This window comes from Dipodomys spectabilis, unplaced genomic scaffold, assembly GCF_019054845.1.
Source record: "Dipodomys spectabilis isolate Male_0828 unplaced genomic scaffold, ASM1905484v1 ptg000355l, whole genome shotgun sequence".
In the NCBI taxonomy this organism is placed as follows: Eukaryota; Metazoa; Chordata; class Mammalia; order Rodentia; family Heteromyidae; genus Dipodomys; species Dipodomys spectabilis.
The window spans coordinates 3,088,087-3,114,242 of NW_024871032.1; the positions used below are offsets into that span (position 1 = coordinate 3,088,087).

General features: G+C 37.7%; 1 pseudogene; it reads left to right on the forward strand.

Moving 5' to 3' along the window:
- The first annotated feature begins 22,787 nt into the window (after positions 1-22,787).
- Positions 22,788-22,887, forward strand: LOC122095518 (annotated as a pseudogene).
- The last annotated feature ends 3,269 nt before the right edge of the window (positions 22,888-26,156 follow it).

Consider the following 26,156-nt stretch of genomic DNA (forward strand, 5'->3'; position numbering starts at 1 on the left):
TACTTATGTGTGTATATTACCTCCCTGAGTGCAAACAGACTGTATACATTGCTTCTTCTTTTATTTACTTGTTCATTTTTTCAAATATGCTCCTAGTGCATACTGCACCATTTTCTTCATTTCAGACCCATGGCTTTTCTCTTCCAGGTTTCCAGTCCTGTGTCATTATATGATGAACACTGCAGCTCTCAGCAGCCTTTATTTACATTAATTATTAGGCCAATGCAGGACCAGTCACAAATCAGGCAGGGGAAAAGAAGATCAGGTTTTGTAGAAGTAACCAGTATTCAGAAAATTAAACTAGGGGACTTAAAATGGTAGCATACTTATGTAAAAACTACCATTAAGGAAAAGATGAAGGGGCTGGGAATGTGGATTAGTGAGAAAGTGCTTGCCTAGCATGCACGAAGCCCTGGGTACGATTCCTCGGTATCACATACAAAGAAAAAGCCAGAATTAGTGCTGTGGCTTAAGTAGTAGAGTTCTACAGACAGTGCCCAGACCTTGAGTTCAATCCAAAAACTGGCAAAGAGATACCTAAGTAGGTAGGTAGGTAGAATAGATAGATAGATAGATAGATAGATAGATAGATAGATAGATAGATAGATAGATAGATAGATAGATAGATAGATAGATAGATAGATAGATAGATAGATAGATAGATAGATAGATAGATAGATAGATAGATAGATAGATAGATAGATAGATAGATAGATAGATTAGATAGATAGATAGAAAGTTGATAGATAAATCTGGTCTTGGATGTCAGGAGGAAGGAAGGGAACACTTCCCATTCATGAGGCCTTCTGCAGTGTGCTAGGTCACCAGCATCACCTTCACACAATGACAGAGCAGGAAGACTGTCTCTTTCCCACTTCTAAGGTAGCCAAAGGCCCCAGAGCCACGAGGGCAGAGCTAGGTTCTAACTCAGGGGCTTGGAGACAGAAGAGAAACAGCCCTGCCTCTAGTTGGTCTGGGGATTTGGATTAATTAAGTGGAGAATGAAGGAAGGAGAATGGACTGGCAGAGGTAGAAGGGCTTCAAATCTGACAAATGGAGAGTCAAAAACCCACTCCCTAAGACCAGAGAGCAGGGTTTTTCTACTCTGTTCCTCCCCTCTCCCTAACTAAACTGGCTCTCTATTGGTAACCTAAAGATAGCCTGAGGCTCCCTTCACCTGAAGGAGGAAGGTTAATTAGTCATTATTTGAAGAGGCTGATAAAAGCCTGACCCTGGTGTAACTCTAACAAATATTTCAGGTTTCCCTTCATTGCTGGTTGTTCCTGGAATGAATGAAGTGGTTTGGCAGCTCACTTCCCTGTTGAGTGTGTACATTCTGCCTCTTAATCCTGCAGGGCTATGTCTCGGCACCTAGCCTGGCTTTTGCAACTGTTTTCTTTCCTTCAAATACAGTGTTACACTGGATTTCATCCTGCTAACAGGGCTAGGGCTTGGATTCTGAGAACTTCATTTGAACCTTGGATGGGTCGTTGATGTTTCTTGCCTTCTTCTATAGCTCAGGAACTCTAAGAACATTTAGAGTGCAAGTAAATTCTCATCACCAAGGGAAACACAAGATTCTCTTGTACATCTGACCTTTCAGAAGTGGAAGTCAGAGTGTCAAAGACTTCCCTGCCCTGATTGGCTTCACCCTGTGTTCCTGAGACCTTAGCCTCCGGAGCTAGGTTGATGGGCGTGAGCTACTGGAGCTCTGGTAGGTTCAGAACTGTAATGACATTGACAATAGAAGTCAAATGCTTATTGCAAAGTGTTTGGGGAGCATATTATGCCTTTCAACAATGGACCGTTCAGAACCCTGTAGGACACAAGGTTACAATGCTAGAGTCTGAGAGGCTGGGTATATGGATCTGCTACACTTGAACCTGGAGCTCTAACTGCAATTCTGGTGTACATCAGAGTTCATTTTCCAGAGAATGTTCTCCTCATTAATAAATAGGACAAGTACTTTGATTAACCCACACTTTTTTTTCCAGGTGTATGTCTCGAACTCAAGCCTGGGCACTGTCCCTGATCCCTTCAGCTCAAGGCTAACACTCTACCATTTTAGCCACAGCCCCACATAAGGTCTTTTGGTGGTTCACTGGAGATGAGTCTAACAGGCTTTCCTTGCCTAGGTTGTCTTTGAACTCTGGTCTTCCGCTCTCAGTCTACTGAGAACCTAGGGTTCCAGCTGTGAGCCACTGTCATCTAGCCTATTGTTTTTGACACTTCTGGGGCTTTATCTTAGGGCCTGGGTACTGTCCCTGAGCTTCTTTTTCTCAAGTCTAGCCACTTGAGCCATTCCACAGCTTCTGGCTTTTTCTGATTATGTGGCAATGAGGATTCAAACCCTGTCATTCATGCATGTTGAGCAAGCTCTTTACCACTAAGCCACATTTCTACCCCACCCTTCCAATTTTATCCCTCACCTGCCTATCCTCAAGAAAAGGTTTCTGAATATAAACGTTCTAAAGAGATCCCAATGGGAAGATGTCCAAAGATAAGACAAAGCTCATACTTGGGGCAGACTATAAACATGTGAAGACTGTGACAAATGCTTCCATTTAATTATGTATTGTGCTTCAACACTTAATAAAATATTAATGAAAAATGAGTCAATATCCTAAATTATTGTGTTTAATTTTAAAATATATGTGCAAAATGTAAAAAAATTATGTGTATAATAATACTAAATACAATAATCAATAAATGAATCAAAGAAAAATAAAATACAAAATCAATAATAAAAATCATAATGTGAAATTAACATACATATGTAAGTATATATATTACATATGTATAGAAATATTTTTTCTCTTGCAGGACCTTCATTCAGGACATGGGATTCTAGCCTGAATTTCTTTTCCTCAAGGACAGTGAGCTCTGCCTGCAACCATGCTGCAAAAGAGTTACCTGGATGGTGAGCTCAAATCCTAGCAATGGCAGAAATACTGGCCCCAGTTCCAAGACAGTGACTTAGTTTTTATTAATGGAAGCAGTTATGTTTTTTCAGTTCCATACTGAACATTTTAAAAAAGCAGTGTAGAATTTTGTACAGCTATTCAGACGTATTTCCCTGAGTGCTTCTCTGAGAATTACATTGTTTCTCTTCTTTTGTTTTGTTTTTTTTTTATTTTAAAAATGTTGTACAGATTGGTTACAGTTACAGGAGCAAGTTAATGAGTACATTTTCTATTGAGCATTGTTGACTCCTCCTTTGTTTTGCCCTTACTATCCTTTCCCTCCCATCTCCACAACTACCTCCCCCTGCCGAGGTCAGTGACTTAGTTTTCCATTTTTTGTTGGCACAGGCTTTGAACTCATGTAGTGGCAACTCTTCCCTCACATTGCTAAAGATTTACCAAGATCCTAATTTTAAATCCCAGGCTAGGAAAGAAAACTTGCAGAAATTCCAAACCAGGGAGTTTAATTTTTTTAAATTTAGTTAAATGATTAATTAATTAATTAATCAATTAATTAATTTTTGGCCAAACATAGGGCTTGACGTCATGTCATGGAAACTCTGCCTCAGCTTGGATCTCCCTAGGCTGGGGTGCAGTCTCCAGACACTTAGCCGATACTGATATCCTAGGTCTAGAGGGATTTTAGGAAGAAAAAAAAGCTGGAAAGCACAAAAAGTGGTGAGGTGCAGAGTGCTGGGGTTTTAAAATTTTTTTCTTTGCATGTTGACCATCCTAGGTCTGAATGATATGGCTGCAGTAGACTTGACCTGTCATTGCTGAGGGCTGGTGGGATATCAGTGAAACCATAGGCCAACCTGTCAACATGGCCCTGGATTCAAATCCCAGTCCTGACACCAACGGCAGGAGATCACAAGAGACTCATTCCTATTCATAGGAATACTGATTAAAAGTGCAGTTCATGCACCAGTCTAGTCAAAAATTGGATGCAATAATAGTAGAATGCTGATTGATCTTAATTAATACTTTATTAATCATGAAAAGAATAATATTCCTTCAATGGAGGTATAATAAAGATCTAAGATTTAGTAGGAAAGTTGTAGGTGTCATTTAATCATAGATAGACAGTCCTGGCACTCTTTACCAATATATATTTATTTATATACCACCATCTGCCTATCCATGTATCACTGTTTTGGCCAAACCTGGGGGTCGATCTGGGAACCACCTGACAGCCTCATTGGCTAGAGACTGCCATGTTCAAACTCACTCATTCTTGAATTGAGCCTGCTAGGCACTGAATTCAGATCCTAGCACTGTCAGGCTTGATGAAGAACACATCTAAAATCTAGATGCTTTGTGATAGGATGTAAACAATGTAATAAATGGTATATGTATCATCAGAGTCAATAAAATAAATGGTAAATAAATGAATAAAACAAGAAATAAAATAAATAACCACAGCAAACACAATATGGACTGAACATCTGTACGGAATTACAAATCCTAACTTTAAAATGTATGTAAGATGAAGTTTTCCAGGTCTGAGGCTTGAATTCAGCCCCCCCACTACAAGGAGGGAATGGCGGGAGACCCTGAGATACTTGTTTCTGAACCTAGGAGGAGTCATTGAAAGCGATCGATCTCATCCCTGAATGAGTACTTCCTGCATGATGGGAGTAGGAAATGATAGGCAAGACTCATGGAGTATTGATTATTTGTAAAGAAGAGTTGATGAAGCATGATAATTATCATCAGAGTCATGAAAAGGAGGCATCCAGAAAGATCCAAGAAATGGTAGTCACACAGAATGAATTCCATTACAGGTCACCATCTCTCCTACTCTACACAAATATGTACTTATTTGCATACTACCTTCAGCTTATGAATGCATGACTATTATGCAACCCAGTTTCCCCCCGCCAGGGGGACCTCAATCTCAGGTCCTGGGAATGGCCTAGGTCCTTCGTGGCTCACAGGCTGTTGTGCTCATGTGGACCCATTCGCCAATTGGGCCTGCTAGGTCCGGAGTTCAGATCTCATCCCTGCCAAAAGATTCATCTAGATGTCCAAAGCCAATCTTTGCACCTGTTTTTCTTTTCTGTGCAAGTCTTGGGTCTCAACTAGGATTGAGAATACATGGGCCACCCTGTGGCAATGGGAATAAGTTGTTATCCATGTCAGTCCAGGTATACTTGTCACCATATACTCAAGAAAATACACAATATATCCATGAATAGCATACAAAATAAAGAGAATAACTACACTCAATGCACGATGAAGTCCACACACGGATGTGAATATACATCCATTGTTTCAATGATGCATTGAGGACTATTGAGGCCTCCCTGGGTCTCGATCTCAGTTCCAGGGAATGATCCAGCTCCTTAGTGGGTCACAGTCTGGTGTGATCACGTGAACCCATTGGGCAGTTGGACCTCCTAGGCTCTGAGTTCGATTCCCAGCACTGCCAAAATTTCACCCTGATGTGAAAGGCCAGTTGTTGCATCTGTTTTTCTAGGCTGTGAAAGTTCTGTGTCTCAGCTAGGATGGAGAATGTATAGGCAAGTCTATACTCATGGGAATAGTTTGTCATCCAGTTCACCAGAGTTATGTCTGTCATCCTATACTCAAGAAAGTACATAATACATCAATGAATAAGACACGAAATAAAGAGAATGACTACACCAAACACAAGATGCCACACACCAATGTTTAGAAATATAGATCCTCTGTTTAATTATGAATTTATGGCTGTATTGGCACCCACCAGGGCTGGAACTCAGGTCCTGGGAATGGCCTAGCTCCTTAGTGGCTCACAGGCTGGTGTTGTCAACATGTCCCTTTCACTCATTGGGCCTGCTGGCCCTTGAGTTCAAATCCCAGCACTGCCAAAATATTCAACCTGATGTGAGAATCCAATTGATCCACCTTTTTTCCTGTCCTGCGAAAGTCCTGGTTCTCAGCGCAGATGGAGAATGCTATATAGGCACCTCTATAGCCATGGAAATAGGTTTTCATCCATGTCAGCACAGTTATATCTGTCACCATACTCAATAAAATACACAATATATCCATGAATAAGACACAAATTAAAAAGAATAACTACAATGAACTCAAGATGCATACCACTCCTGTAGGTAAAGAGAGATCTTATGTTTAGAAAAGGTGGGCTTATTATTTTGTCCAGTGCTGGGCCTTCAAATCAGGCCCTGGACCAGGCCTGACATTCCAGTCTTCAAGGATGGTGAGCTTCAATTCTCCCACAGTGAAACAGAGCTACCCAGACCTGAGTTCAAATCCCCGCACTGACAAAAGATTCATTCTGATGTCAGAAGCCAGTTGTTACACACGTTTTCCTCTCCTGTGAAAGAAGAGGATGGCGAATGCATAGGCAACCCTACAACCATGGCAACAGGTTGTCGTCCATGTCAGCACAGTTATACCTGTCACCATAGTTAGTAAAATAAACAATACCTCCATGAATTAGAGACAAAATGAGGAGAAGTGCACCAAACACAAGATGCTGTCCACACATGTATGTCAATATTGATCCTATGTTTAAATTATGAATGTATGAAATTATGAACTTATAGTGGACCACCCTGGAGATCAATATCAGATCCTGGGAATAACCTAGCTCTTTGGTTGCTCACAGGTTGGTGTGTTCACCTTGATTTATTGGCCAATTGGTCCTTCTAGGTCCTGAGTTCAGATCCCAGCAATATTAACAAGTGGATCGTCAAGTAAGAAGCCGAGGGTGAAACTTGTTTTCCTTTTCTCTGAGAATTCTAGGTGTCAAGCATGATGGATTACATTTCTACAAACCTAGTGCTCTGTGATAGGATGTCATCAATGTAATAAACGAAATGGGTTTCATATAGTAAAATCAATGGTAAATAAATGAATAAAACAAAAAATACAAGGAACAACCACACCAAACATGTATGGACTGAACATCTATAGGTAAGTATAAATCCTATCTTTACAATGTATATAAATAGTATGTTTTCCAGGGGTGGGGCTTGAATTCAGGACTAGTGAACAGGCTTGATTTTCTTATCCTCAAGTACGGTGATCTTCCCCTTCATCCACATTGCTGCAGATTTACCCAGATCCTTAGTTCAAATCCAACGCCTGGCAGAATAAATAGCGGGAATTGCAAGCCAGGGAGCTAATTTTATAAAACTTTTTCTCAGCACTGGGCTTGAACTCAGGTCGTGGTAACTCTGCCTCAGCTTCGATCACCCTAGGCTGGGGTGAAGCCACGGGACTCACAGCTGATCCTGGGATCCTTGACCCCCAGGCCTTTCAGGGAAAACAATGTACAGAAAAACTGTGGCCTTTTTAGGTTTTCTTCCTTTGCACGTGACCCTCCTGAGTCTGAATTACACTGTTGCAAAAAGTGCTTCACCTTGCATTGCTGAAGGCTGGCAGACTATTGGGGAAGCCATAGGCTCACATGGCAATATAGGCCCTGTCCAACCAATGGCAGGAGATACTAAGAAATAGGTTTCCAACCATAGGAATAACAATGGAATGTTGTCAATGTCACAGAATGAGTTGTTCGTGAATAGTGCTCCATAAAATTAGGCAGCATGATTTCAGGAAGCTGATTGATTTTATTTAATATTTATGAAGCATTAAAATATTATTATTACTTACAGGAACACAAAGATTTCACGACACTGATTTCTTTTAAGAAAGAAAACATTTACATTACTTACATGGACACATAATAAATACCCAAGAATTGGTAGGAATGTAGTCTATATAACTAAATAATGTATAGACATCTCTGACACTCTATAAAGATATATATTTATTAGCTTACTGCCATCTGCATGTCAATCTGTTCTTATTTTGTTAACTCCTGGGCTCAATCTCAGGTCCTGGGAACAGTCTGTCCGCTCAATTTGCCCCAGGAGGACATGCTGACACATAATTTCATTATGTGTCCATTTTATGAATGTGATTGTTTAAATGCTTAATAAAGTATTAACTTAAATTGATTAGTGTCCTATAATATAATTGTGTATAATTTTATCATAGAATCATTCAAGAAATACCCATTCAATCATGACATACACAATATTCCATTGGGTATCATATAGATAGAAACAAGTTTCTTAGGATCTCCTGCCTTTTGGAGGTGGAAGGATCAGGATTCAAACTGTGAGCTCCAGCTCCCACCACATCAACCCGAGAATAGGGTACTCACCAGTCTGTCCAAGAACATCAAAAAGACCAATGATTAGGCAGGCACCAGTGGCTCTCAGCAGTCCTCCTTGATACTTACAAGGCTGTGAAAGGAGGATCATGGTCAAAGTCACCCAAGCTAAGAAAGTCCTTGAGACCCCTTTCCAACTTCATTGCCAACATATCAAGTGTGGAGGGCCAGCCTTAAGCAAAAGCAGCTCACAGACTGTGTCCAGATCTTTAGTTCAAGCTCCAGGATTGGCAACAAACAGACATACACAACAAACTGTGCAGCCATCCAGCTAAAGCAGGTTACCCTCTTGTCCCCAACTGCATTGGACAGAGTTCACTGGGAAAAAGGCTAGGGTAGCCGCTGTCATCTTGTTCTGCCCATACTGCCTGCATCACAGGATTCCGGCCACACCCCCATTCTTTCATGTTCCTTTCTGACCAATGGGATACAAGAATGGTGGCCACGCCCACATTCCATGCTGCTGGGTAGTACCAGGATTCCCTCTGTTTACAACACTACCAGAAGTTGAGGAAGGTAGAGGTGGTTGAGTGATCAGCAAGAGACTGGAGTATAGTAGGAAATTGATGCTCCCACCAGTGCCCCAGCTCCCTCCCCCCTTCTTGAGGTGCTGGGTTTCAAACCTCAGGCAATGGCGCACTACCAGCAGGCATAAGGCCCCACCCAGGCCCCTGACTCTGGTCCTCTGCTCTGGGCCCATGTGTCCACAATGCCACCTCCATCGCTGTTCTTCCCACCTGGAATGGCTGCCAACATCTTCTCCAAGCAGCAGAGGTGAGTGGCTGCCCCAACACCACCCCTGCCCCTGGTCAGACACTCCACTGGGGGCACCATGACCCCCTGCTTGTTTCCTCTCCCTGCCTCTGAGGAGCCAACTTTCTGTCTTGGGCATTTCTGAGAAAGAGACTCAATAGAGACTCAGGCTGTGCTGGATCAGGGTCCTCCTATCTGTGACAGGTATGCTCCACCAAGCATGGTCCTCTGTAGTTGGGATGGTAGACGTGTAGCACCATGCTCAGTTATTAGTTTAGATAGATTATCCCAAACTTTTAGTCCATGCCAGCAGATTCTTGACCACAGGTGAAGTTCTGGATAGTGCCGAAACCATCGGACCTCAGTCTCCTCACAGGACAGTGAGGAAACAAGGGATTTATACAGAGGGATCTGTGGAGCATGGCTAGGCACAGAGGGAGCATCCTTCAGATAAGGTTCTCGGCAATTCTGTGAGCATATGACAGGAAGATACCCGGAAAGGGCTCAGGTGGGATCTGTTATTAATTGTGCAACAGGTGTGGGATTATGAAACAAAACATGGCTCTCATCATTACCCTATCCCCATGAGGAAGGGGATCCTTCACTCTGTTAAGTTTTGCAGCTGAGGAAACAGATGCACGGAGAAGCTGGGTGACCTGCTTATGACCTCAAGGTCACAGGAAGCTCAGCCTGACTTCTCTACCATGCTCCCTGGGACAATGGGTGCTATTCAGTCCACTTCATGTGGTGGGAATCCACTTCTTGTCAGTTGTGGGTCTTGAACTCTAGGCCTGGACGCTGTTCCCGAGCTCTTCAGCTCAAGGCTAGTGCTCTACCACTTGAGCACACTTCCGGTTTTCTGGTGGTTGTATGAAGATAAGAGTCTCACAGACGTTCCTGCCCAGACTGGCTATGAACCCTGATCCTCATATCTCAGCCTGTTGTGTAGCTAGGATTAGAGTTCTGAGCCACCAGCACCCAACTTAAGCACAATGCTGATTTTCTTTCTTCGTCTCTCTCATAGTAACTGGCTGAATATTTTCTGAATGAGGTGGCCCAGTGTCCTTATGTGGCTAGAACCCAAGGTAGCCTTCTCATTCAGGAGGTGGGCTGTGGGTCAGGAGCAGTCTAGCTCAGACTGTTGAAACAGTTCCATGACGTAAGCCCCTCTGTGCCCTGTCTACACCATGACAGTTATTCATTTTCCATCCAACCTTCCTGGACTTATTGTATTGTATTGTTTCTTACATCATTTTCTATCACCTGGCCAAAATTATGATAAAGTTATGGAATGAAAATGTAATGCCATCTTAAGAAAGTCACTTAGGGCTCTGTGAATGTGGCTTAATGGCACGGTGATTGCCTAGCATGCATGAAACCCTGGGTTCAATACCCCAGTACCACATAAACAAACAAAAAAAAAAAACCACGGGAGGTGGTGCTGTGCCTCAAGTGGTACAATGCTAGCCTTGAGCAAAAAAAGAAAGACAGAAAGACAGAAAGAAAGACAGAAGGAAAGTAAGAAAGAAAGAAAGAAAGAAAGAAAGAAAGAAAGAAAGAAAGAAAGAAAGAAAGAAAGAAAGAAAGAAAGAAAGAAAGAAAGAAAGAAAGAAAGAAAGAAAGGAAGAAAGAAAGAGAGAAAGGAAGAAAGGAAGGAAAAAAGGATGGAAGGAAGAAAGGAAGGAAGGAAGGAAGGAAGGAAGGGATGGAGGAAGGAAGGAAGGGAGGGAGGAAGGGAGGGAGGGAGGGAGGAAGGGAGGAAGGGAGAAAGGAAGGAAGGAAGGAAGAAAGAAAGAAAGAAAGCCCTGGTTTTCCCTTATTCGCAATAACTAGTGTATGTCTGAGTCAAGCAGAAAAGATCAGATAAGTTGCTGTTAGGGAAATGAACACTACGATATGTATTTAAATGTTTTTTTCTTTCATGTGATTGTTTCTAACACATTGATAAAATTATTTCTTTGTTGTTTTGTATGTCCCTCACCCAGAGTATAATCCTTGCTTTCACTGTACTTGATAATGGTATAATTTGTGGAGGGGAAGGGAAAAAAAATCATCATTTAAATAGGGATGCAGGTGGACCCATTGCAACAATGAGATATGCAAGTCGTTATGTCTAAAACAAACTTTACAACTTTGGTGGGGGTTGGGAAGGAGGATTGGGTCTGGGGGCAGGTGGAGGATGGGAGAGGGTGGGAAGGGGAACCAAAGGAGGAGGATACAATGCTTGATAAGAAATGTACTCATCTTGCCCATGTAATTGTAACCCTTCTGTACAGAAGGTTCACAATATAAAAAGAAAAAAATCAGTAAATGCAAAATAAAGAATCCATACTTTGAATATATAATTGCTCCTTACAAACTGACACCTGACAATAGTCTCTAATTCATGTATTTTACTTATAATAATGTGTTAAAAAAAAGTTTTGGTATTAGGTCACAGCAATTAATGCCAGGAATGTGCTTAGATGTCAGGTGAAGATTAATTCTGGAAATTCAAAGATTCCAGGATTTTGTGTGGTCACTGCTAATCACAAAGAGAAGGGTAATCTAAGTGACATTTAGAAACCTTTTTGGTCAGTGACCGCAACAAAAAGGCAGAGGCTAATTAATAGTTGTGACACAAGAGAAAAAATAACTCCAGAGGGAAGGAATGAATGATAGTAACTAAGGTATACCAGAAATTGTTCTACAAAAAAATTTTGGTTATTGAAGAACTAGTTTTCAACTAGGCTTATTCCTCATTGCCTTTAGCATTGTAAATCTCTTAGGCTAGTTCTTAATCTCTGTGTGATAAATATATCTCTCTCTATGCTATTCTTTCTTACTCGATATGCTTTGCTTTCTAAAAAATCTGTCTTTCTATATTTCTCTATGAACATTTCCTGATACTAAATACACCTATACAGGTGGTAGAGGATGCTAATGGAGGGGTACCATAGCTAATGAGGCATTAATGTAACAGAATGGAAAAGGAGGACATATTTTTTGCTACCTCAAATTTTCTGAAAAACTGCAATGGCATCATTGGGTTCAAATTTCCATTGTTTGTCTACATAGTGTCATTCAGTGCACATAAATGTAAATATGAGCCAGGTGCTGGTGGTTCACCCCTGTTATACTAGCTACTCAGGATGTTGAGACCAGAGGGTTGTGGTTGAAAGCCAGCCTGGTCAGGAAAGCACATGAGACCCTTATCTTCAATTAAACACCAGAAACCCGGAAGTGGTGCTGTAGCAAAAGTAGTAGAGCACTCAACTTGACCTGAAGAGCTGAGGGACAGTGCCCAGGATCAGAGTTCAAGCCCCACGACTAACAAATAAAGTGAAATATGACTTTGTTTCCCCCAAAGGAACGACAAGATTAATAATCTTCCCAAGCAGAAAAATAAATTCCAAAATGATTCAATAAACCTACTTTTTCTAAGTTATTTACTTTATGGCTTCTTTGCTGGCCATATTCTCTACTTTTAAAAATTGTCAAATATTAGCTTTACAAACTTCATCAAATATTAGATGTTTCAAAAGAGAAGTCTATTCAGTTGATGTCACTTAGCTTTCTTACTATCTTAGTTCAAAGCTAACCCAGGCAGGATAGTCTGTCACACTCATTTCTAATGAACCACCAAAAAAGAACAAGTAGAGTTTTGGCTCAAGCAGTTGAGTACTAGCTTTGGGGGCAGATGGGCAGGAAAGAAAACTGTTCAGGGACAGGGTCCAGCATCTGGGTTCAAGCTCCAGAACCAGCACAAACTAAACAAACAAGCAAACAAAAAAAACCCAGATATTTCTTTGGGACCCTCCTTAAAGGAGTACTCATTTGACAAGAGGCTCCTTTTGGTGATCATACTCACTGGATCCTGCTTTTTTGGAATCCTTATTGCTCTGGAGAACTCAGGACCAGACTAAACAAATTGATAATTGACTCCTACAAATAGAGATTCATCTCAGGGGTGAAATATCCATCCATAAGGCACTTTAAAACCTCGATGTCTTTGTTTCTTTGCAGTAGAACACTTTTAAAACAACGTTATTTCCTTTTGTTCTATGATGGCTTTCAAATGGCACATTATTTCTTTTTGTAATACTCTCAACTATAACTTTACAGAAAAGTTTTATATGAGTAAAGAACATACTCAAAAAAGTCCAGGATAGAGTTTCCTTCAAGCCTGGGGATTCTTTTCTTGTACAGTAGAAAGGAAAGCACAAGTTAACTTGAACTTTGTCATTCCTCAATGTTCCGTTCCTCTCCTGGGATCAGTTTCCATATCCAGTTACCATTACTTCAAGTAATAATCGATGGCGCTGCTTGAGGTATAATGAATGTTTTCTGGCTTCACTGAAATAACACAAGGATACCTTTGGAACTGAGGTAACATGTGTTTCAGAGAAAACAGTAAAGAGAAAATAAGAAATTTATATTGCTTATAAGTATATTATCCATGAGTATATTGAGTTCAAACTTTGTAAGGTCTCTGTAAATTAAAGTGAATTTTAAATGGGAAGAAGGTTTTCAGATCATTCTTTTTGTGAGTGTATGTACAACACATTATTTCCCAGGTGTATATGAGTTAACATTAAGGGAAACTATAGCAATAAGAGGAGAAAGAGAAGTTCTGTGTTAAAATATATGGGTTCAATACACTATAGAAGACTCTACAAATAAGACAACATTGAAACAATAAAGCCAAGTCCAGTATGCAAATTTATGGGAGTGATATAGAGAAAGCATTACTCCTAGGTGGAACACGAAGTATGAGGCCACTCCCTTCCTAAATCACGCTTGCTAATCACACAACTCTGTAGAAAGTAGAATGGAAGTATAATTTTGGTTCCAATGCAAGTCAGATATAAGAGCATGGACTTAACTGGAAAAAAAAATCCATCTTGAGAGAACAGGGCTTATACTAGTAATGAACTGCCGGCTAAGATGATATTTCTTTTTCTTTGCTTATATATTTATTGTTGTTGTTGGTGGTCTTTGCACTTGAAATCTGGGCCTGGGCACTGTTCCTCTGCTATTCAGCTCAAGGCTAATGCTCTACCATTTGATCCACAGTGCCACTTCCAGTTTTCTTGTAGTTAATTGCAGAAAAGTGTCTCCGAAACTTTCCTACCCGGGCTGGCTTTGAACCCCAATCCTCAGATCTCACCACCACTCAGCTTACTATCAAATTTCTAACAGTGTACACTCAGGATATGTAATGGGTATATTCATCTAACTTTATATGAATTCTTGAGTTAAAAAACTGGGCTAGAGCATAGACTTACACTCACAAAAATGATTATAGCTTAAAAGTTGATACTCCTAGAGAAATAAAACCTAAGAATGTAAAGGAGTCTGGGAAGTTCCGTTTGCATCCAGCTAGGGAAGAACAGTCTTTGCAACAGTACCTATAATTGAGGAGCCAAAAGCTGGATTGGAAGAATGGCTCAGGTGATGGAATACCAGTCATGAGCAAGATTGATGAATAAGAGCTTGAGGCTTTTTCATACAAACATGCACATACACAATGAGGCACTTATATGTGCACACACAAATACACAAATGAAACGACTCTCATAAGATGTAGAAAAGTTAGCAAACAATAGAAAATATGTCCTGAGTAAGACTAGAATCATGTGATAATTTTTAATATAAGAAAGGCCTCAAATTACTTTTTTCAAAAATGTTTGAGAATATTACATAGGTAGGGACCAGAGATAGTAAGAGAATCAAGTAATCATTATTAAAGTTATTGGATCCATTGAGGAATGAATCAGAGGCCCTGCAGGTGCATGTGAAAATGTTCATATCCTGTGTCAAATGTTAGAAAACGTTTGAAAATAGTACAGGAACAGTCTGCGCAGTGTAGGGGGTAATATCACTGGAGAAATTCAGAATTGCTAATTTGTAACTAGATTAAATAAAACAAGAAACTATGGCAGAGCAATGTGATATAAGCCTAGAATTCTAGCACTCAGACTAAAACAGATTAGAGAGTAGAATTACATAGTGATACCTTCCCTGGACCAGGTAGTATAATTTTGTCTTAATAAAACAAACCAAACAAGAAAGGAATACACAGTTGGAAGGTTGGGCTAATTTTGTCATTTTTGAGAAGTCAAGTTACCTATTGAAATGCAACTCATATATAATCCTCACTTGTGTTTTAAATTCTCTCTCCATTACAGAACATTCTTAGATGCAAAATGACTCATGAATACCTTCCAAAATTTGAGAAAGTAAGTAATCATCATTCTGTTGGATTCCAAAGAAATAATGGAGGATTACAAAAGCTTAAGCCTGAGAAATAGCAAAGTTTGTCTAATGTAGGACTTTGTAAATGTTGCTAAATTAGAATTGAGATTTAAAATAAATATTTTGGTTTTGTTTGTAATTTCATATTCTATTGGATACTACAAAATTCTTTTCTTTTTTGTCAGTCGTGTGGCCTGAACTCTGGAGCTGCACACTGTCCTTCAGCTATTCAGCTCAAGGCTAGTGCTCTACCACTTGAGCCACAACACCACTTGCGGGTTTTTTCGCTTATGTGGTGCCAAGGAATCGAACCCAGGGCCTCATGCATGTAAGGCAAGCAGCCTACCACTAAGCCACATTCCCAGCCCCAAAATTATTTTGAAGTAGAGGGTTTAATTGACAAATTCACAAATGATTCTTGCAGTTTACTTGCCTAGAATATTCTTTCAAGAGAGATAAAATTAGAAATTAGTTAATAGATAATCCCAACAATTCATGTATAAAATGATAATGTGAATAATGTAGACAGAGTTGCCAAGAAATGGATGATATTAATTTATAAATTTAGAAAAAGCAATTTTTTGAGGCTTTGGTATAACATAGTATGACGAGAATAATTGTGTGACATCTTCTTTCTTCTACCTATGTAACACAGGACGCAATTTCCTTAATTATGTGCCTCTGTATACAATGAGAAAAAATGCTAGGTTTGGGGTTTGTTTTCATTTTTTTTTTGTATTATTGGTTTGTCCTAGTGCTTGAACTCTGATCCTGAACACTGTCTCTGAGCCTGTTTATGCTCAAGGCTTGTGACCTACCACTTCAATCTCAGTGCCACTTCTGTCTGGCTTTTGCTGAGAAGTTTATTGGAGATAAGCATCTAAGGAACCTTCCTGCCTGGGTGGGCTTTGAACTGTAACATTGCACTCTTAGCATCCTGAATATCTTTGATAGTTAAAAAAGTATAAATATGAATAATATTTGCAAATGTTCTGATCTCAAGAATACCAGTGGGGGAAAATGATGCAACCCAGTTTATTGTGGTGTTCTTTCCAGAACATAGAAAGCATCACATTAGCAGAGGTGTAGTATTTTTTCACAATAGAGATAAGATATTCGTGATGTAAATTAAGGGAACTTTGAGGTGCACCCTATACCTTGGAAACTGTTGGGCTAGGATGACTTTATTTCATAAATCTTCTGATTAATGGTCACAGAAATAATAGCTTACTCTGATCAAGAATTGCTTACTCTTGAAGAATTAATTATTACAGATGCTTCATAGTTTTATCCTTTACCAGAATGTGGCTGTTTTTCTGTTTACTTCTCAATCTGTAGCAACCCATTGGAATATGAATCTATTGCAGAATTACATAACATGCAAACAGGTACTGTTTTGAAGCTCTCAGGTAGGAATGTTCAGAATTTGAAAATGAGTAGTTATTAGTCATAGGAATTTTGAAGAACACATATATTCTGCCCTTTTAACAACTTATTTACTTTTAAAAGTTATGGGTTTCAATAGAATGAAACTGTTTTCTGTTTTAGTATGAGAAAGTTTAAATTTATTCTTTTTTCAAAGTATTGACAAGTATATTGTGAAAATATTGTCTAGGTAGATAACATTCAAGTTGATGGCCTTTTGATTAAAAAGGGGTAATTAATTCATATTTAATGCCAAATAGTATTGATTTTTAAAAGTTACTAAAAATAATAATATTTACTATACCAATACAGTGAAATTTTATTTCGTGTAGCTTATTTATTTAATTTAATTTTCTTGTCAAAGTTATGTAAAGTGGAGTTACAGAAATTGTAAGGTAGTGAATACATAATGTTTCAAACTTGTTATCCCCTTTCTCATTTTTCTCACAGTTTTCCTTCACCACAATACCCCTCACAAGTTGTAATGTACATTTCCATCATATTGTCTTGTGAGCATTGCTATTGTATTGGTTTGCCCTTTGTCCTGTTTCTCGCCATTTTGTTGTTCCTATTCCCTTCCTTAATTAAGGTAAATGTATACCAATACACAGGGTATCAAAATCAAATACAGCAGGGAATAAACCATAGGGAAAAATGCCAAAAGAAAATAGAAATCACATAGTACATTAAAAACAACAACCACAAATAAAAATCTCTGTTTCCATATCTTGGATTACATTTTGCTTAGCATCAGCATATATGGTCATATATATAGCATAACAAAGCCCCTGGAAAATAATAGTTGCATGGACACGATATTATGAAAACTACATGTTAACTGTTTTTGATGGTAAAGGTTGAATTAGGATTCTGTTAAAGGAATTTCAAAAGAGTTTTAAAGTTATGACAGGTAAATTTTAATTGTTCAAAATTTTTAACAAGTTAGCCTATTAAAATTTTTTTTAATTGCCTGGGAGAAAAGGCTTTCATGCAAAGAAATCCATGGAGACTTAGCTGAGAGGGAGCAATGTGGGTGAAGATGGCTCTTTTTCACACGAAACAAACAAACCTCACAAACCTTGCTGTAAATCCTGTAGGTTACCTTGCGAATTGTCTTTACCCAAGAAATAAACTCTTACTGTGTGAAACAAGGTTGTAGTGGAATTTAAATTCAAACTTCTTTAAAAATAGACATCAAAATTATGATTTGACCTTTACTAACCAAACAGTAATTCTCTGAAAAAGATAATTGGGGTCAAACTATTTAGGGAGAAAGTTCCCTCCACAATGAAAGAAGGTATTGGGTTTACACTTTTCTGTTTATAATACATTCTACAATGTCTTTGCACATAAAGCACTGAAACACAGAAAAAAATCTGATTGAATACTTCAAACCAATGATTTCACATTTCTAAGTGGCTCAAAAATATAATATCATTATTAACATGAGACAGTGAAGACTTCTCTTATTACATAAGCCAAAAAGTTTTGGGATCAGAAAAGAAGAGCAAATGGAAATAGTAAGAAAACAGTGTTCTTAGAAGCCCTAGCTAAGCGTATTGGCTTCAGCAGTGGAGGGAGGCCAAAACTTTTTAAAATAGATTGTCTTAATATTTTTGCTACCTAAAGTGGTTTTACAGAGCCTATTTGGCTCACTTCAATGCACACTAGATCGAATGAAGATATAAAAATAAATTCCACATCCAAATAAAACAGTTTTAAAAGAGAAACCATGAAGACATAGCAGTGGGGGAGGCCTTATTGTCCTTCCACTTCACTAGACTTTAAGCCAAGAAGCTGTGATTAATTGGAAATCAGGTAAGAGCTAAGAGGAGGACATAGAAATAGGACATAGAAGTATTGTCCTTTGTAACAGACACTGTCATCCAAGGTATGGGTGATTTAACTCTATTCTTCTCCACACATCTCGTTTGTTTGTTTTTTGGGTTTTTTGTTGGGGGGGGGGGTTCTGGTCGTGGGGCCTGAACTCTGGGCCTGGGCGCTGCCCCTCAGCTCTTCAGCTCAAGGTTAGCACTCTACCACTTGAGCCACAGCGCCACTTCCGGCTTTTTTTCTTATGTGGTGCTGAGGAATCGAACCCAGGGCCTCGAGCATGCAAGGCAAGTACTCTACCACTGAGCCAACTTCCCAGCCCCTCCATACATCTTGTTAAGCAAATGCAAGACCAACAGAAAAATAATCTATTGAAGTAATTTTGCAAAGAATAACTTCACTGTTCCTGATATGGTATCTAACAAGAGTCTTAAGTGAGAAGATAAAAGTGGAGTCTTCTTCGGTTTCCTCTAAGCATCTTGTTAGCAAACTATATCTTTAAGGTTAGAAGTAATTGAACCAAAAAGTGGTGGAGTACTTATTTTTGTGGGCACTTTAGACACAAGAAGACTTTCAAGGTAAAAGAACAAAAAAGTATAGCTAAATATTTGTGATCACAGCTTCTTGGACTGGTTTTGTGGAGACAACGTTTTACATGAGAGTTTGTCCTCATTATCATAGATGTTGGGTTTTCGTGGCAACCAAATACAAGAGGGAAGTTTAATGGACTCGCTTGGACAAGTAAACAGCATAATAGAAAAAATGGCAAATACTATTTAGTGAATTACATTGACCGATTACTTTGCCAGAACAAAGAAGGAAAGATATAATTCAAAATCACTTGACTGAAAAGTATGAAAAAGAGTAGTAAAGAGCGATGAGAGAAAACATAGAGGACTGTTTTCTCTCCAATGGAGTAATGGGTTTTGTTCTTGTTTCTTCCATTCTATATTCACCAGCTATCAAGTGTATCTCAGGACTGGAATATCCAGTTCAGACAAAGAGATCTCCCATTAGAAAATATTTGCTGCAGATGTAGGTGATTTATAACGTTAGACAATCTATTTAAGTCTGTTCAAAATTCTCCCCCACCCCAAACTGCCCTCTTTGAACAGTTGGTTTGCTTTTCCCATACTGCTTTTGATTAACTATTTAAAATTTTGAGAGGTCATATTCATACTCTCTAGAGATTGCCGTTTGGATGTGATTTTTGTGTGTTTGGTATTTGTTGTGTTTTTAACTGAATTTCAAAAGGTTGTGGTAGTGTGTTACAATTAAATATGTCCTTGTAATTGTCCAGTGCTCCTGGATCAGAGTCACTCCTTCTATCATTCTCAACCAAACTCTTCTCCAAGATTTATTTCAGATTTATCACTTCCTTTATCACATGTGTACATTGAGTATTCTAGTTGTACTTGCCATTTTTTCATTTTTCATTCATTCTATGTTTTTACTAATATTCTTCTCTGGTTTCAACTTCTTGATAGTCATTCTTTTAAACTGTCTGTTCATACTTTGACAGGTTTATGTACATTCCATGGCATTTCAATCCTGCATATACTTGAACTGATAACAGCTTATATTTCCATAATTAATTCATCTGCAATAACAATTTGCAAGACTGGAGACGTGCAGCACCTAGACATGATTTTATTCTTATCCATTTGGAAGATTAATCTCTAGTCAACAAGAAAGTTTAAAAATGGCTTAGAATGTTTTCCTAAATAGCAGTTTTTATAAATGGCTTCGTACAATGGTTTGTGATTATTTTATTTTACATGGGATAATATATTCTACTACCTATAACTTTTGGGAAAAGAAGAAAACTAAAATTTATTACTGTGGAGGAATATGATAGAAATAGAAGACAGATTTTATGTTTGTCACATTTCTAATGAGTACCCATATTCAAAACTTGAAGTCATCTTTATTAAGGAAAACATCAATCAACATGATAAGGCAAATATCCGTGATCTTTTAAAATGTACCTTATTATTTGATGAAACTTACTTTATTAGCTAATGTTTAGGCTTGAAATATGGGAGGCTGATCTATGTAACACATTTCTGGAAGGCATCTACTGAACAACACAAATGGAGGGGGCTACTATTTCTATTATTTAAGGAATGGTTGAACCTGTTTGGTATTAGTGCTGGATAATAAATCAACTCTATTGTAACTTGTTCCTTCCACTTGAAAAACTTGTAATGTCACTAAGTATCATCTACTCGTCAAATGTTATTTTGGAGAATGTGTCTTTAAAAAGTTTATTTGAGGGGCTGGGAAGGTGGCTCAGTGGTAAAACACTTGCTTGCATGCATGAGGTCCTGTGTTCAATTCCCCAGCATCACATGACCAAAAAAAAAAATCTGGAAGTTGTGCTGTGACTCAAGTGGTAGAGTCCTAGCCTTAAGCTGAAGAGCTGAGGGACAGCTCCCAAGCCCAGAGATCAGGCCCCACACCCGGACCCCCTAAAAAATTATTTGAAAAGGAATATATTTTCAGGAGATTAAATATAGGTTACCATTGATTTGAGAATGACAACCTTTTTATACTACATAACCAAGTTTTACTGAAGTACCAGTGTTTTGAAGCACTAAGGATCTTCTCAATTAATGTTTTTCTGAATGATATTTGACTTCTAATTCAAGTTTTCCGAGCGTTGGTAGACAAATTATGGATCTATCCTTCCAGGAACTATTTTTTGCCCTACTTATACTAGACTGAAATCTTTCATTAATCATTAGGAGAGGGGTATTAAAAATATTCTTGTGACATTTGTGATCATGTTCACTCATATGGGCTAGTCATCTGTAAATTGAAAGTGTGAATTACAGTAGTTTCTCTCAGATTTTGTGATCTCATCTTTCATTTTTAAGTTGCCTTGCATTTCACAATTGCCTACTGCTAAACCCTGTGTAATTGGGGCACTAAATTATTATAGGAAATGAGAAGTTAAGATGAGTCTTCAATTACTTTCTGTTGGCATGTTGCATGGGCCTAGGTGGGAAGACTTGCCTTTGTTATCTGATGATGCAGATAACTGGGACCTGGGATCCTAGGATGCGTGCGTCCTGTAGAATAATAATACCTTTTGGACATCATATCAGCAAAATTTGGGTATGATCAGAAATATTTAGAAAACCATTCTGGGCCAACGAGTTAAAACAATATACAGAGCAGCAGAGTAAAATCCCTTGCAGATTAGAGGAAAACAACATTGTTTTTTACCATGTGAATTCAGTAGACTAAGAGCACTTAGAAGGTATCACAAGTTTATACCGAAGACATTGCATTGATACTTCTTATATTCTAATATATATTCTAAACCTAATTATTTATATTCCAATCTATTTATTGTAATAAATATCAATTTATTTGTCAAATTATCGATTAATCTAGTAAGTTTCATTGTGTGAAACATAAAATTAGCACATATAAATATAAAATATATAACTATATGTAATATAAAGAAATGTTTTTCATTGTTCTGTTGTGGTTAGGGTATCAAAGGCAACTCTGTTTTACAGTATTATTCCATTATCTCTACCCCAGAGTTTGGTAGAGTTAGACCTAAAGCTTTACCATTTGTAGATTTACAGCCTAGAGGCAAGAGGAAACACTGTGATTAAAACATTACCAATTTAAGGCCTAATATCAAGGAGAAAAATATGGACTTCTCCTGGAGCTATGGAAATATTTGGTGATAGAAATTCAGTAGTGTAAGTTCCTGCCTGGTTGGATGGTCAGGACATTAGGTAATCATGCATAAGAACAATTTTTTTCCACCTTCTTGGCTTTAGCTACTTTTGAAATGGTAGGTATAATAAACAATTATATTATGATAAAATACTTTCTAGTCAGAACTGTTTATTTCTCTATGATCCCTTGCAACTAAGATTAGTTTTTTTCCAGTAAGATAATCTTTGCTGTCAGGGTAAGATATTCTGTTTGGTCTGTTACTACATGGAAGAAGGGTAAAGGGTCAGTAGACACTTGTGCCAGTAAGACCTCATTTGGGAAATTTTAAGCTGCAAAAGTTTAGAAGTAGCACTTCAGCAAGGCTTACTTTGAATCCATTAGCTCCACAAAGCTAACTCAGTTGATAAATAAGTACTTGAAAAGCCATCTCTTTGAACCTAGCCATAATGGCTTCAAAGTATGATCAAATTTAAAATGAAAATGACTTACAATAGTCATTGGCAAAAAAATGCAAGTTTGAGCAATCTACCAAACAATATGTTTTTCCACTATACACAGAATTTCAGAGAAATAAGATCAATAACATTGTTAGTAACAATAAGGTTTCCTTGCTACAAATAGGCAACCAAGGATATATGCCTGTATAAAGATTGCATCATTAACAACTTAAATTTACAGGATACTACATGCTCCAGCAGCACGTATACATAAATTACAACAATATAGAGATTAACATGCCACTTGTACAAGGATGATATGAAAATATGCGAATTATTCCATATTTTTCATTCTTCAGTTGCTAGAAATGAAAAACAGTTATTAAAAAGTTGATTACAAAAATACAAGTGTAACAACATATGTGATTCATATAATTAAAAGTTAGTTTGACATCAGTGTATTAAATCTTCAATTTAGAAAGGTCTTTACATAGCATAACCTTTACAAAACTTTTGAAATTAGATAACATTTTAATTTTATCCCAAAGAAATAAAATACTATAAGGACCTAGGAGAAAAAAGAATCTTAAACTGTTTTTATATGGAATGCAATCTGTAAGGACACATTTATTAATGAATTTATATGATATATAATAATGTAGTATTCAAAGCATTATATCTAGGAGAGAATGAAATAGATTATGGACATTTTACAAACAGAATACAGAATATGTTAAAATATACTTTCTTCAGACAAGCACCGGAAATGTCTTTAGGTTCTGTACTACTCATTTCAACAGATACATTAAAATTATTTCTGATTTTAAAAATCACAAGCTCTACAGAAATCATTATAGATGTATACAAACAACTCTTGAATATATTTTGACATCAAAGTCAGGCAATTCATTTGGAAGAATACCATGGAATCCATGAATTTTTAAAGTAAGATATTGCTGTTGCTTTGTATTGTGAAAATATTTTGTACAGAGACAACGGATGGACTGGCATTTTTGAAATTTAAGTAACTTAACCAAATCATTAAGACGTAGGAGAACAATTTGTATAGCCTTTCACAACTTCAAAGAGGTAATCATACATACTTATCTTTTGGCAGTATCAAATGCAGTTTCTTCCAAGTTGTTCTTCAGACCTGGTTTAATATAATGGTTCAAAAGAAGGAGATCAAACGTATCTTTGCTGTTTCTATTCCCAGCAGCAAGATGCAAGGGGGTCAAGAGGCCTTTCGTTTAGACATTGGTATCTGCATCATGATGAAGTAAGAAAGAAGCCACACTGGTATTATTCCACGTATAAGCACTGTGCAGGTGTGTCCAGCCATTCACAGTTATTGCATGAATATCTGCCTCGAGCCACCAACTCATGGACAATGTGTCAGTGTCAACTGTAGGTTTCCTGATGAAGAGCGGTATACTCATCGTCATCCCTAGTGGCCTTTTTGGAAAGGTTTCACCACACTGTAGAAAGCCGATTAATTTCGGCAGCCCAAAGAAGAAATTTGCTTGGATCCTTCTCCATTTTTTTCTTGCAAATGATACCATTCCTCACTTTTTCATCTTCTTCCTTGTCTTCATCAGAATTGCCTAACCAGAGACTGAGTACCGGTCGGAATGAGGTGTCTATGTATTTCCCGAGTAGTTGACGTTGGTTGAACTGTTCAGAAAAATCCAGTGAATTTTCTGCATCTTTTTTTTTCACCATGACTTATTTTCTCTTTTTCCATTTTTACTATTCTAAATTATTCTAACTGGAGAGTAGAGAATTGATAGAAAGCAGAGGAAAGGTTTTCCTCCGTATTAAAAGGTACAGAATGAAAATGAGGACCATTGGTGTCTCCATGTGCAGCTTATTCTAGGAATGAAAACATAGGAAATAATACTTTCTATGTAAATGATTTGGGAAATGGCAGAGCAGAAAGTGAAATGATGCAACCAAAAATATAACAACAAAATAAATTAGGATAATTATGGAACAATCATATGAGAACCATGAATGAGAGAGAGGAAGAGAGAGACAGATGTTCAATGAACTAACTAGCCACAAAATCCATGCCTCTGATCAATTTATAGAGCAAATAATTTTATTTTTAAAAGAGATGGAAATAGAATTTATAGTGTGTCTCTTTATGATGTGCAATGTGATGGATTGATATATATTGTGCTGATCACTTTTCTGTTAATGTGAGGAACATACCTGCAAAGAACATTTCTGAGGAGGAAACTATTATATTGACTCATGGTTTAAGAGAACACAGTTTAAGATAAAATGTCTCCCTTGTTTTTAATTATATTTTTATTATCTTAAATAATTGTACAAGAGAATTTCCATTCAACAAATCAGTTTTTAAGTACAATGGATCTTTACATAACTTCTCCACACCCTTCCAAATCTCACCCCACTTTAATTTTTTCTACTTTCATACTATCTGTATTGAATATTATGCCTTCACGCTCTTCCTCCATAACTCTTTTTATTCCTTCCCTTTGAATTCCCCTCACATCTTAAGTGATAGTTTCCTGGTATTCATTTTGTTGGATTAAAAATTCAATTTTATAAGAAAATACACCTTTGAAATTCTCCTCTGCAAATAGCATGCTTTGGTTAATATTGTTGTGAAAACTTGCATAAAGTTCTATCTTCCAAATATGAGACAGAACATGGGTCCTTTGTGTGTGTGTCTCTGACTTAGTTTACTTAACATATTTTTAGATCTATCCATTTCTTTGCAAATAATGTAACAGTCTTCATAATGGATTGGTGCAATCCAATTGTGTACATGTGCCACACTTTCTCTAACCATCCCTCTGCCAAAGGGAATCTGGGCTATTTCCATCAGTTTTTTACGGTGAATAGTGCAGCAGTGAACATGGTTGTGAAAGTGATTTTACTGTAACCTTTTGGAAGAATTCATCACTATCTTTCTGGGAACAACCCTCTAGCCACTTTTCCAGAATAATCACATCCCTCTCTTCATCTCCATTAGAACGTATTGCAAATCCTCAAAAACACACTACCCCCTACAGGTCACAATAAGCTAAAACCACACTGTGTCCATATTTTTTCAATACTTTTTTTCATAATTGTACATATAATTTAGTGAGAACCTTCTATGTACTTTTCTAATGTGGCAATGAGGGACATGACAATAGAGTAAAAGTAAGAAATATGCAATTTAATAAGCTATTATCATACTTAAAATCATTTTCAGCTTTAACTCATAGCCTCACATACTATTATTTTAATCTTTATTTGATTACTTCATCTATCCTCTAACTTATAACAGGTGAGTTAAATACAATGGCAGAAACTGTGGTTTGATTTTGACACTCATGTGTGAGGATGCACAATATGGGCAAATAGATGGATTGGATTTAATAGCTATTATCCATTTTGTTAAAGTAGAGATGATTTTGCCAAACTGATTCTCACAATTCATATTACATTCAACAACAAGAAACCTGTGACAATTCTCTTTGTTTTGCTCCTTATTAACTTTTGTTTCCATTTTATTTTATTTTTATTTATTTATTTTTCGTCTGTCGTGGGGCTTGAACTTGGGACCTGGGCGCTCTCCCTCAGCTCTTCAGCTCATGGCTA